This window comes from Hyperolius riggenbachi, chromosome 8, assembly GCF_040937935.1.
Source record: "Hyperolius riggenbachi isolate aHypRig1 chromosome 8, aHypRig1.pri, whole genome shotgun sequence".
In the NCBI taxonomy this organism is placed as follows: Eukaryota; Metazoa; Chordata; class Amphibia; order Anura; family Hyperoliidae; genus Hyperolius; species Hyperolius riggenbachi.
This window is the reverse complement of record NC_090653.1, coordinates 154859996-154872038: the sequence shown is the minus strand read 5'-3', so window position 1 is coordinate 154872038 and position 12043 is coordinate 154859996.

Below are 12043 nucleotides of genomic sequence, written 5' to 3'. Positions count from 1 at the left end.
GGAAACATAATTATTAGTGAGTTTAATACCTAAATAGGTGATGTAGTGATCACGCAATTGGAATTGGAAAGTCGAGGCTATGTAGGATACTTGGGTTTTGGGGATGTTGCAAAATTATCTGAGTTGACATTTAAACCTGAAAATTTGCTGAAGGTAGTGAGTAATTTGAGAAGGTTGGGAATGGAAACCAGGGGATTAGAGAGAGACAAAAGGATGCCATCCGTGAAGAGGGTTAATTTGGGATTGATGTTTCCTAGGGGATAGCCTGTAATGTCTGGGGATGAACTAATGTGGGCAGCTAAGGGCTCAATGGCGAGGGCAAATAGGGGAAAAGGGGACAGCCCTGTCTCGTACCCCTCATTATGGAGAAAGGTTTAGGTTGGGATCCCACTATTTTCAATGAGGCAGAAGGGGAGGAGTAAATGTGTTTAATAACTGACAAAAAAAAAAGGCCTGAGGTACACGCTTTAATTAAGGTGTGGAACATATAGAGCCAAGAGAGGCTATCGAAGGCCATTTCGATATCAAGAGTTAGTAAGGTTAAGGGGGTCTTGGAGGCGTTGGCATGTTATATGAGTAATACGTTACGCCTAATGTTGTCTGATGCTTGACGGTGTGGAATAGATCCCACCTATTCCTTATAGATAAGGCCTGGAAGGAACTTATTCAGCCTAGCGACTAATATGGATGTGAGTATCTTGTAGTCTAGATTCAGTAGGGATATGGGGCGAAAGTTTTTAACTGATTGGTGATCTTTGCCTGGTTTTGGGATAAGGGAGATAATGGATTCCATAAATTCAGGTGGTGGGGTGTGATAGGAAGAAGAATATCCATCGGGGCCAGGGACTTTGCCTAGTTTACGGTTTTTAATGGTGGCGGTAACCTTTTCAGTATTAATAGGTGAGTTTAAGATTTTCCTGCCTTCAGCTGTTAGTTTGGGCAAAGATAGTTTATCCATGAATTTTGTTATGTCTGCCTGAGGGGATGTAGTAGGGTCTGTGTACAACTGGGAGTAATACTGCCAGAAAGCGTTGTGTACCTTTTCAGGATGACTGGTAATTTCACTGGAAGGAGTGCGAACACTGAAAGTAGCATTGATTTTTTTCTTGTAGTCGTAGTTTTCGGGCCAACCATGAGTCTGGTTTGTTAGCTTTTTTGTAGTGTTAAGCCTTAGTCCAGGTGATAGCTCTTTCAACGTTTCTGGCTAGTATCAAATCCAGCTGCACTGCTAAGTCTTTAATCTGGTGAGCTAAAAATAGTGAAGGGGATCGTTGGTTTATGCAAGTGAGCCTGTGTAGCATATAACTGAGAGTTTGATATTCCTGAGAGCGAGATTTTTTGAGTCTACTGGAGATCTGGATTATTTTACCCCTGATGACTGCCTTTTGGGCAAGCCAAAGTGTAGTAGGAGAGATTTCTGGGGAGGCGTTCTCAGTAAAATAGGATCTAAGTGCTTCAGCAATTTCAATTTTCGTGGAGGGATTGACCAAAAGAGACTCATTAAGTCTCCATCTAGGCTTAGAAAGGGGGTGGAAAAGACCATATCGTGGTCCGACTTGCTAACCGGGATTAATCTGGTGTAAAGTAAAGCTGGGATCAGACAGGCAGAAACCAAGATATGGTCAATCTTCAAATACACGTGATGGGCAGCTGAGTAAAAGGTATATCCACTCTTTTGGCCATTTAGCTCTCTCCAAGAATCGACAAGTGTTAGCTCTCGAAGTGTGTCGAGAAGTTTCTGTCTGTGTTTCTTGCAGAGTCTATCTGGCAAGGGGTGAGACCTATCGAGTGCTTCAGTTATGCAGAGCCGGGCCAACACATAGGCTAACAAGGCTACAGCCTCAGGGTGCTGGTCAGTGATGTAATTAATGGGCACAGCCGTAGGATCAGATTCTTCTTTGTCTGCCCGGTGCCCGCCCTGAAATTTACCGGCAGCTACTAATTCTGCAGCAGCGCAGTTCATTCTGTACTTACTCTCTCTGAGAGTAGTTAGTTGCCATGGTGATAATGCCAGCGCCGCCCCCTGCTCTCTCCAGCCACCGCCGGGCATGATGTAAATTTTTAAGCCGCATGCATGCCTGTCCTATATTGACTTACGCTCTTCCTGGCCGCCCGCCCTTCTGCCAACTTTTCCTGGGATCTCTGCTGCCTACCTGCCACACTAAGCTAACCTCTCCCGTCCCCTGTTGTCTGCGGTCAGCCTCCTATGAAGCTCACCCACTTGCCCTGGCTGTAGTAGCCGCTCTGTCATCACAGTGATGACAGGCACGGCTGTGGCATCATGTTGCTAGGCAACAGTAGGAAGCCAGTGTCTGCTCTAAGGGAAGTGGGGCTGGCTTCCTGCAGAGTTGCCTGTTTACTTGCTGCACGTGTGAGCTGTGGCTGAACTGGACAGGGAGGAACCCCTTGATAGCACTGAGCCAGACAGAAATAAACATCATGCCTTTGGATGACCGAAGGGGAGAGGGACCCAGCTGTTGTCACGAGGATGCCTGGTATGAATTCGGTATGGAGGGGGGTTGGTGTTTTGAAAGTGTGTGTGTGTGTGTGTGTGTGTGTGTGTATACTGTATGTCTGTGTATGTGTATACTGTATGTCTGTGTGTCTGTGTGTGTATACTGTATGTCTGTGTACTGTATGTCTGCCTGTGTGTACTGTTTGTATACTGGAGGAGGGTCTTGTCTTCCAGGGAATTGTAGGATTTCAAAAGCCAGCTTACATACATTGGCCGGGTATTAAACCCAGGTCTAGTGCTTGGTAGGCAGCTCTCCTCACCACTATACCACCACCAACACTACATGCTGAAGCCAGCCTAGCATGTACCATTATGAGATATCCAAGAGAAAAATGAGCTTGCTTAGGGATTTGTAGGATTTTAAAAGCCATCTCACATACATTGGCCAGGAATCGAACCCAGGCCTACCGCTTGGTAGGTTGCTATCCTAACCATTATACCACCAACACAACACACTACAATGCTACATGCTGAAGCCAGCCTAGCATGTACCATTATGATATATCCAAGAGAAAAACTAGCTTGATTAGGGATTTGTAGGATTTTAAAAGCCAACTCACATACATTGGCCAGGAATCGAACCCAGGCCTACCGCTCTGTAGGCTGCTATCCTAACCATTATACCACCAACACTACATGCTGAAACTTCTTGGAGCAGACTTACTTCCTCCCTCCAAAAGACACACATACATCCCCATAAAATCATTCAACAGCAACTGCGTGCACAGTCTTTGTGGTACACAGTCTCTGTGGCACAATTGGTTAGCGCGGTTGGCTGTTAACTGAAAGGTTGGTGGTTCAAGGCCACCCAGGCATGGCCTTGCCTTTTGTGTTCAACAGTTGTCCGAAGAGAACCCCAGATAGCCATGTAGATTCATCTCTCTCTCTCTCTAGTAGGGATGGTCACCGCTTTCCGTGGAATTGTATTTTCCACAATTTTGGGTGGAAATTGGTCATTCTGTTCTGTTTGGTCGGAACGGAATTGCTTTTTCAATCCGGCGGAATTCCGAAATTGCCTGTGAAATTCTGCCGGTATCCATTGATGGTTTTAAGCTGAAAATTCAGTTCAATGGCATCAAGTCCTAGAGAGAGAGAGAGCGCTCATTTTTCTCTTGGGTATATCACAATGGTACATGCTAGGCTAGCTTCAGCATGTAACATTGTAGTGTGCGGTGTTGGTGGTATAATGGTTAGGATAGCAGCCTACAGAGCGGTAGGCCTGGGTTCGAACCCTGGGCAATGTATGTGAGTTGGTTTTTAAAATCCTACAAATCCCTAAGCAAGCAAATTTTTCTCTTGGATATATCATAATGGTACATGCTAGGCTGGCTTCAGCATGTAGTGTTGGTGGTGGTATAGGGGTGAGGAGAGCTGCCTACCAAGCACTAGACCTGGGTTCGATTCCCAGCCAATGTATGTAAGCTGGCTTTTGAAATCCTACAATTCCCTGGAAGACAAGACCCTTCTCCTCTCTCTGGGAGAAAGGGAGGAGGGAGGAGAAAAAGAACTAAGGGAACAGTCAATATGTTCTATGGGCTACCATTTAGCATAAAGAAGGTTACATTTGCGATTATTTTAATTTTTCTGCCAGAATCCGGAATTCCGCGGAATTTTCATAGCGACGGAATTAAGCGCTGGCGGAATCCGCAAATTCCGGCGGAACGGAATTTGCTCTTTCCGATCATCCCTAGTGTGTATACTGTATGTCTGTGTACTGTATGTCTGTGTGTGTATACTGTATGTCTGTGTACTGTATGTGTGTATACTGTATGTCTGTGCACTGTATGTCTGTGCGTATATTCCAAGTCTGTGTGTATACTGTATGACTGTGTCTGTACTGTACGTCTGTGTACTGTATATCCGTGTGTATACTGTGTGTCTGTGTACTGTATGTCTGTGTACTGGGTGTGTGTATACTGTGTGTGTGTGTACTGTGTATATATGTGTGTAGGGTGTAGCCTAGGAAGCAGCGTGTAGGATTCTGAGCACACAGCATGGGGGGGGGGGGGCGCACTTTGAAATCTCTGCCTCTGGTGCTGGGTAACCTTGTCCCGGCCCTGCTAGGATCCTAAGAGATCCGGGGCACTTTTGGGCACTCCAGACGGAAAATGTGTGTGGCCACGCTCCAAAATGTGGGTGTGGTCATGGGTGGAGCCAAATTTGCATGAACTTAACAGCGATCTGAGTAGGTCTGCCCAGCAAAATGTTGGATGAAGCTCCCTCTCCATTAACCTCCCTGCCGGTTATCCCGAGCTCAGCTCGGGGTAACCTGCCGCGGAGGATTCCTCAGGCCCTGCTGGGCCGATTTGCATAATTTTTTTTTGTTACACGCAGCTAGCACTTTGCTAGCTGCGTGTAACTTACGATCGCCGCCGCTCCGCGCCGGTTCGCCGCAACCCGCCGCATCAGAGGGTGCCCCCCCCGAGACCCGTGCGCTGCCTGGCCAATCAGTGCCAGGCAGCGTCGAGGGGTGGTTCGGGACTCCCTCTGACGTCGATGACGTCGGTGACGCCATGGCGACGGGGGAAGCCCTCCTGGAAATCCCGTTCAGAACGGGATTTCCGGATGGGTATATGCGCCGGCGGCGATCGGCGCATTCGGGGGGACGCCGCAGGGAGAGGGGAAGCATGTAGCTAGCGCTAGGCTAGCTACATGCTAAAAAAAAAAAATAATGCCAAAAAACACCCTCCCTGCCGTGCGCAGCAATTTTTTATAACGGCAGGGAGGTTAATACAACAAAAATATGCAACATATCACATAAATAGGCAGTGTCACTTAAGCATAACTAGGCAGAGTTACCTGGCTTCTGTGCTGGCGTGTCTGGCTTTCTGCTGGGCGGGCTGGCCTGCTGCCAGTCCCAAAATTGCATTCCCTGACCTTCTGGTGGACCCCCTCCCATGCTCCCACAGGCCTTCCATTGAGGTACCACAACTCCCAGCATGCCCTCATAATAGAACCACAGCTTCCCGCATGCCCCCATAAAGGCATCACAGCACCCATCATGGCACCACAGCCTACAAAGAGGCCCCACAGCACCCAGCATACCTCCAAATGATGCACCACAGCTCCCAGCATGCCCGCCATTCAAGCACCACAGCTGACTGCCGGGGGGACATTAGGGGCACTCCAGAATGGATCTGGGGCACATGCCACAGATCTTAGGGATCTAGTCTTATGGTAGGCATGGCTCATGCAGTGCATGGATGACTTTCGATTGCGCAACGTATCGCTTGAGTATGGAAGTCTCCATATTGTCTTGGATAAAACTGATGCCTTCATGCATAAGGAAAAGGTCACTAAGCGTTTTATCAAAAGGTGGGAACCCTTCATTAAAGAGGTATTCAGCAAAGATGAAATCTAATACCTTATGCATCCTTTCAAACATACCTCCCGGTATTGCAACGAGCAACGTCTTAGAACACTGGGCCTATTGGCATTGCCTACCTGACTTTCACTTTCACCCACCTTAGGTGCTTCAAACAATCAATAACTTGTATCAGTCCCATACAGAGAGAGCAATCGGTGAGGGTTGTTTTCTGGGTTGATTTCTTTTGTTGGTCATAGGGAGAGGGAGGGATGGGTTATTTTCAGGTTGAACATATGTTATCCTCTTACAACTAACTCGCTTTATAAGTTAATGCGTTTCAGCTTTTTCCAACGTAGGTAGGTGTTCCAGCATCCAGGACTGGGCCGAGGCAGAGGCTCCAGCCTCAGGGTGCAGTGTAGGAGGGGGTGCACAACTCACTCAGCTATCATTCCCCTATGGTGTGTGAAGCAGATTGAAATACGAAAAGGGAATACACGGCAGTGACTGCAAGCCAGATACTGTAACTAGAGATGAAGGTGTTGGGGGGGATTGGGGGCCCTGGGACGCCTCTTACTCTAATAGCAATCAGTGTGTGATGGCTGGGGTGGGAGGGATGGAGGGGCGCACTTTGGTGGTTCAGCCTTGGGTGCTGGAGGACCTTGTCCCGGCTCTGCAATTATGGTGAGGTTAAAGTCTCCTGCCCATATGATGGGTGAGTTTGGAAGAGAGAGGAGGTGGGTAGTGATATCAAGGAGTGTTTGAAGGGCTGCTTCAGGAGGGGCATATGCATTAACCAAGATTATTGGTTTGTTGAGGAGATCACCTCCTGCAGTAATGTAGAATATTCCCTGGGTGTCAGTAATGGCAGTAGAGATTGTGAGTAGTAAAGTAGCTTTAATAAGGGTGAGGATCCCCCTATGCTTTTTAGGGGCTTTAGCCATGTACATTATGGGGAATGATCTATGAAAATACCGCGGGGCTAAGGTGGTGGAAAAGTGGGTTTCCTGGAGGCATATGATATCGGGGAATGTCTCATATCTAAGGCTTTATGTCGTTTACCTGGAGAATTAAACCCATGCGCATTATGGGAAAGGATTTTAACCATTATCCCTAAGTTCAAAAGATGTTAACAGAGAATATTTGAGCAGTGACCACATGATATTAAAAGATAAAGCATATTTATACCTAAAATTTAACATAAGTGAACTAGAAATCAGGCTGGGAAGTGTGGCAGCTACACACTAAAATAACCCGGCCTTAGTGTTCAGGACAGCAACAAGGTCCCGGACCAAAGTGCGCTGATCTGGTAAAAATTGTTAAAGGGGCACTATAGCGAAAAACTGTAAAATTTAAAATATGTGCAAACATACACAAATAAGAAGTACATTTTTTCCAGAGTAAAATGAGCCATAAATTACTTTTCTAGTCGGTAGTAGAAATCTGACAGAAGTGACAGGTTTTGGACTAGTCCATCTCTTTATAGGGGATTCTCTGGGATATATTTATTTTCAAAAGCTCTTAGTGAATGGCAGTTGCTCTGTCCAACTGCCAAAAAACTGTGTAGGGAGCAGTGAAGCTGGCCAGCATCATTGTTTAAATCCTTTTTCGGGAATATCTTTATAAAGAATAAAAGCCTTGCTGAGAATCCCCTATGAAGAAATGGACTAGTCCAAAACTTGTCACTTCTGTCAGATTTCTACTGCCTACTGTAAGTGACAACATTATAGGAGATAAGTAATTTATGGCTCATTTTACTCTGGAAAAAATGTACTTCTTATTTGTATATGTTTGCACATATTTTAAAATTTTACAGTATTTCACTGTAGTGCCCCTATAAATCCCTTGAACCAGAACATCATATAAAGGCTGATTGAGGAAATCCTGGGAAGAGGGAGAGGATAGCCCAAGAGCCTCCTCTTCCATTATTAAATTGTACCCACCAGTGGGCGACATCCACCACCCGGGCCCCAGCATCCAAACCACAAGGCATAGGATTAAAAGAATAAACGCATTAGCAATTGGGAGGGCTAATCAATCCAATTGGCGGTTGGAGGTGGAGGCCCCATAGGTAGCGGGGGGGGGGGGGGATTCCACTCGAGGAGGCAATTATGTCCACTTACCTTCTTCAACTTAAAAAGCTAAAATAATAAATTCAATTAAATTAGGAGCATGGCAATTTAGAAGTAACACAAAGGACTTATATATTAGGTAAAAAGGAGAGAAAAACAAGAAGGCTTAGAGGAAAAAGTACTTAGCTACTCGGATGTGGCGTCTTGACTCCCCGAAGGGACGGTGGACCATTCCCTAGCCGGCCTGGGGGACCTTTGTTGGAGCGGTGGAGCAGGGTCCGGCGGGTCCACTCGAATTCCTTCATCATGTCGGAGTGTTGTCTCCCACCGATCGAGAAGATGAGGTGGCATGGGAAGCCTCAACGGTAGCGGATGCCTTCACGGACCAAAGCCGAGGTATCTGGACAGAATGTTCTCCGCTTCAGAGTTGGAGGCGAGAGGTCTGCGTATAACTGAACCGCGGAAGGGACTCCAGGTATGTTAGAAAGGTCTCGTGCGCTGCCAAAAGCTGGTCCTGAACTTCATTGTAGTGTAGTTTTAGAACCACGTCACGCGGGATGTTAGGGTTTCGTTGGCGAGCTAAGGCCCGGTGAATACGGTCTATACGTAGCAGTTCAGGGTTCATCTCCGGAATCAGGGCGGCAAAGAGATTAGTGGCCGCAGGTTTCAAATCTTGTATGGCTTCTGGGAGGCCTTTAATTCGTATGTTGGAGCGCCAAGCTCTATATTCAAAGTCCTCCAGCTTTGCTTCTATGGCAGCAAACTTCTAATCGTGTTGATCCAGTCTGGTCTTATCGTCCTTCAGGGCATCCGCCAAGCTGTCGCATCTGGACTCCAGGTTATCCACGCGGACCTACTTCCTGGATGGCTGCGGGGAGTGCTTGACCGATGCTGAGGTCGAGCTGGAGTCCGATTTAGCTGAAGCGCCAGTTGGATGTGCCAGGGTTGTCGTTGGATGTTTTCTTGTCCGCCATTGTGGCCTGCTCGAGGTGGAGGCGCTTTAGAAATCCAGCGATAGTGCTGGAGTATCGGGGTGGAGATTCATTTTTAGCCTTCCTGGACTTCCTCCGCATACTAATGAGTTCAGGTGAGAAGAGAGGCAGTCATTAAGTGGGCTCAAAGGTGCTAATTTTCACTCAATTCAGAGGTCCGGGAGCGGAGCTCACGGAGAAGACATCTTCACGTGAGCGTGCCGCACATGCGCCCCCTATGACATTTTTAAACACGTAATTTTTACTCTAGAATACTTACTATACATGTAATAAAAAAAAATGCTACTCACAACCTAGGCCAATCATCCATCCTAAATTGAGTCTATCCAGGAAAGATGTATATAAACAGGGGTGCTCGGATACCCCTTTTCAAAATCCGAATTGATCCGGATACCCAGATATCCGGATCGGATATCCGAATCCGAACTTTCAGATATCCGCATTCATGCGGATATCTGAATGCATTATCCGGGCGAATTCGGATATCCGGATAGAAAAAATCAAAGTGCCCTTTAAATTGCTTTAAAAACGTTTTTTAGGGTAAATGAGACATGTAGCATCATTATTTTTGAAAGGATAACACTAATTGATGATGTGGGGACTTAAAATCCCCCCCCCCCCAAAAAAAAAACATGGCTGTCAACATCAGGAGTGGACTAGGTTTCAGGAAGCGGTCATACTGCCGCAGTTGGGGCCTCCCCACAACTTGGACAGCACAGACACCTCCAAAAAATTACACAGCAATTGTATTCAGATAATCACTATGCCACCTAGTGTGCCACAGGTAAAACACTACAAAAGGAGAGGTTCCAGGAAGCGGTCGGACTGCTGCAGTTTGGGCCTCCCCACAACTCTGACAGCACAGACACCTCCAAAAAAATTACACAGCAATTGTGTTTAGATAGTTCACCATGCCACTTGGTGGTACCACGGCTCAGTAATTTTTTTTTTAACCAGGCTTATGATGATTTAAGACGGAGCCTGGAGGTTGTGGTGGTAAAGGGGGGGGCGGTAAGGCAGGCATAGTGATTAGGGATGGTCGCTGGATTCTGCAGAATTAAGAATTCTGTGATTCCGGCCGGAATTTGGTGATTCCGTACCGTTACTATATCACTATGGCGGAATTTCCGCGGAAAATATATGAAATTCCGCGGAATTTTACGGAATGCAAATTCTTTTCCCCCACCGAACGAATTTCTGCCTAATAAGCAGAATTTCTGCTCGACAGACTTCCTCCCTCCCTTCCGGGAGGATGGTCTTGTCTTCCAGGGAATTGTAGGATTTCAAAAGCCAGCTTACATACATTGGCCGGGAATCGAACCCAGGTCTAGTGCTTGGTAGGCAGCTCTCCTCACCGCTATACCACCACCAACACTACATGCTGAAGCCAGCCTAGCATGTACCATTATGATATATCCAAGAGAAAAATGAGCTTGCTTAGGGATTTGTAGGATTTTAAAAGCCAACTCGCATACATTGGCCAGGAATCGAACCCAGGCCTACCGCTTGGTAGGCTGCTATCCTAACCATTATACCACCAACACTACATGCTGAAACTTCTTGGAGCCTCCGAAGCATTAGACCTGGGTTCGATTCCCAGCCAATGTATGTAAGCTGGCTTTTGAAATCCTACAATTCCCTGGAAGACAAGACCCTCCTCTTTCCTCTGGGAGGAGAAAAAGGACTAACGGAAAAGTCAATAGGTTCTATGGGATACCATTTCGCATAAAGAAGGTTACATTTGCGATTATTTAAATTTTTCTGCCGGAATCCGGAATTCTGCGGAATTTCGCAAAAATCCAGCGGAATTTTCATAGTGACAGAATTAAGCGCTGGCGGAATCCGCGAATTCCGGCAGAACGGAATGTGCTCTTTCCGATCATACCTACTAAACACATCCAATCATAACCTCACATGGTCTTAGAAAAAAGCAGAGTTTAGCAAAACACAAGCACAAGCTACTGCAAGGAGCAAGGATATGCCAACTAAATGTATTTTTTAGCAGTTGCAACTTGCAATGTTACCACTAGATGGCATACTTAGACAAGCAATTATTATTAAATATCAAGACTGCATACTTACTTGATAAGTATGTACTTCTCTCACTAACTGCAACCTGTTCATGTAACACCCCAAAATCCATTAAACATTTAAATAAGGACTCTGAGAACTGATAAATTGAATGTAAATATGTTCCTAACATGATTTTTAGAGGCACTTTTATGGTTTGAAAACAATAGCAGAGCCTGTTAGTTATCAATAAGTAGCAGAAGGTTTTGTATAAGGATGATATGAATTGGCTAGCTCATTAAATTGATACAAACAAAAAAAAATCATGTTTTAAAAACATTGTTTTTCTGTCTGACATATAAAACTACAATAAATCTAATATAATAAAACACAACTACAACTATGTAATACAACTACAACTACTTGTATAACCTTGGACATCAGAAGAAGGCACAGTGTTTATATTGCTGATACAAATCAGTCTTATAAGATGTATGGAAGAGGCATGACAGCAAGCCTTATGCACATGAAATAGCTGGAAGCAGAGCTAAGGACATAAGTGGCTAACTAAGGTATATGAGATACTCAGTATGTTTGCATATATGACCTCATGTAGTTAGCCACTTATGTCCCTAGCTCTGCTTCCAGCTATTTCCATCTACAGCAGAAGGTAACATTCACAGTGGGACGGTGCTATTTAATGCGACATTAAAGTCGCAACGTGTCTGCGTTAAGAGGTAACGCAATGCAAACAGTGAGTTACCACAGCGCAACATATTTCAACGTGACTTTAAGGTCACACTGTGAACAGCCCAAAGGATTAGTATTGCAGTGCGGTAAGCTGCGTTATACGACTTTATAACGCAGCTCCATAACGTGGCACTGTGAATGCGACCTTAGTGATAGTATTGGACTAGTTGCTTCATTTTGGTAGTTTTGCTGTGTCTTGTATACTATTTTGACCAAGCCTTATGTCCAGTTACTAGTATACGCAAAAAAGCGCCACTGAGGAAAACTCAATTTAACCAGGATTTCCTACAGTACAAGGCTAACCTGCTGCAGTTCCACACTGCCCTTGCTCATGCGAAGCAGGAATACTTTACCAAGCTTATCGGAGCACAAGCTTCCAACCCCCAGCATCTTTTTGCCA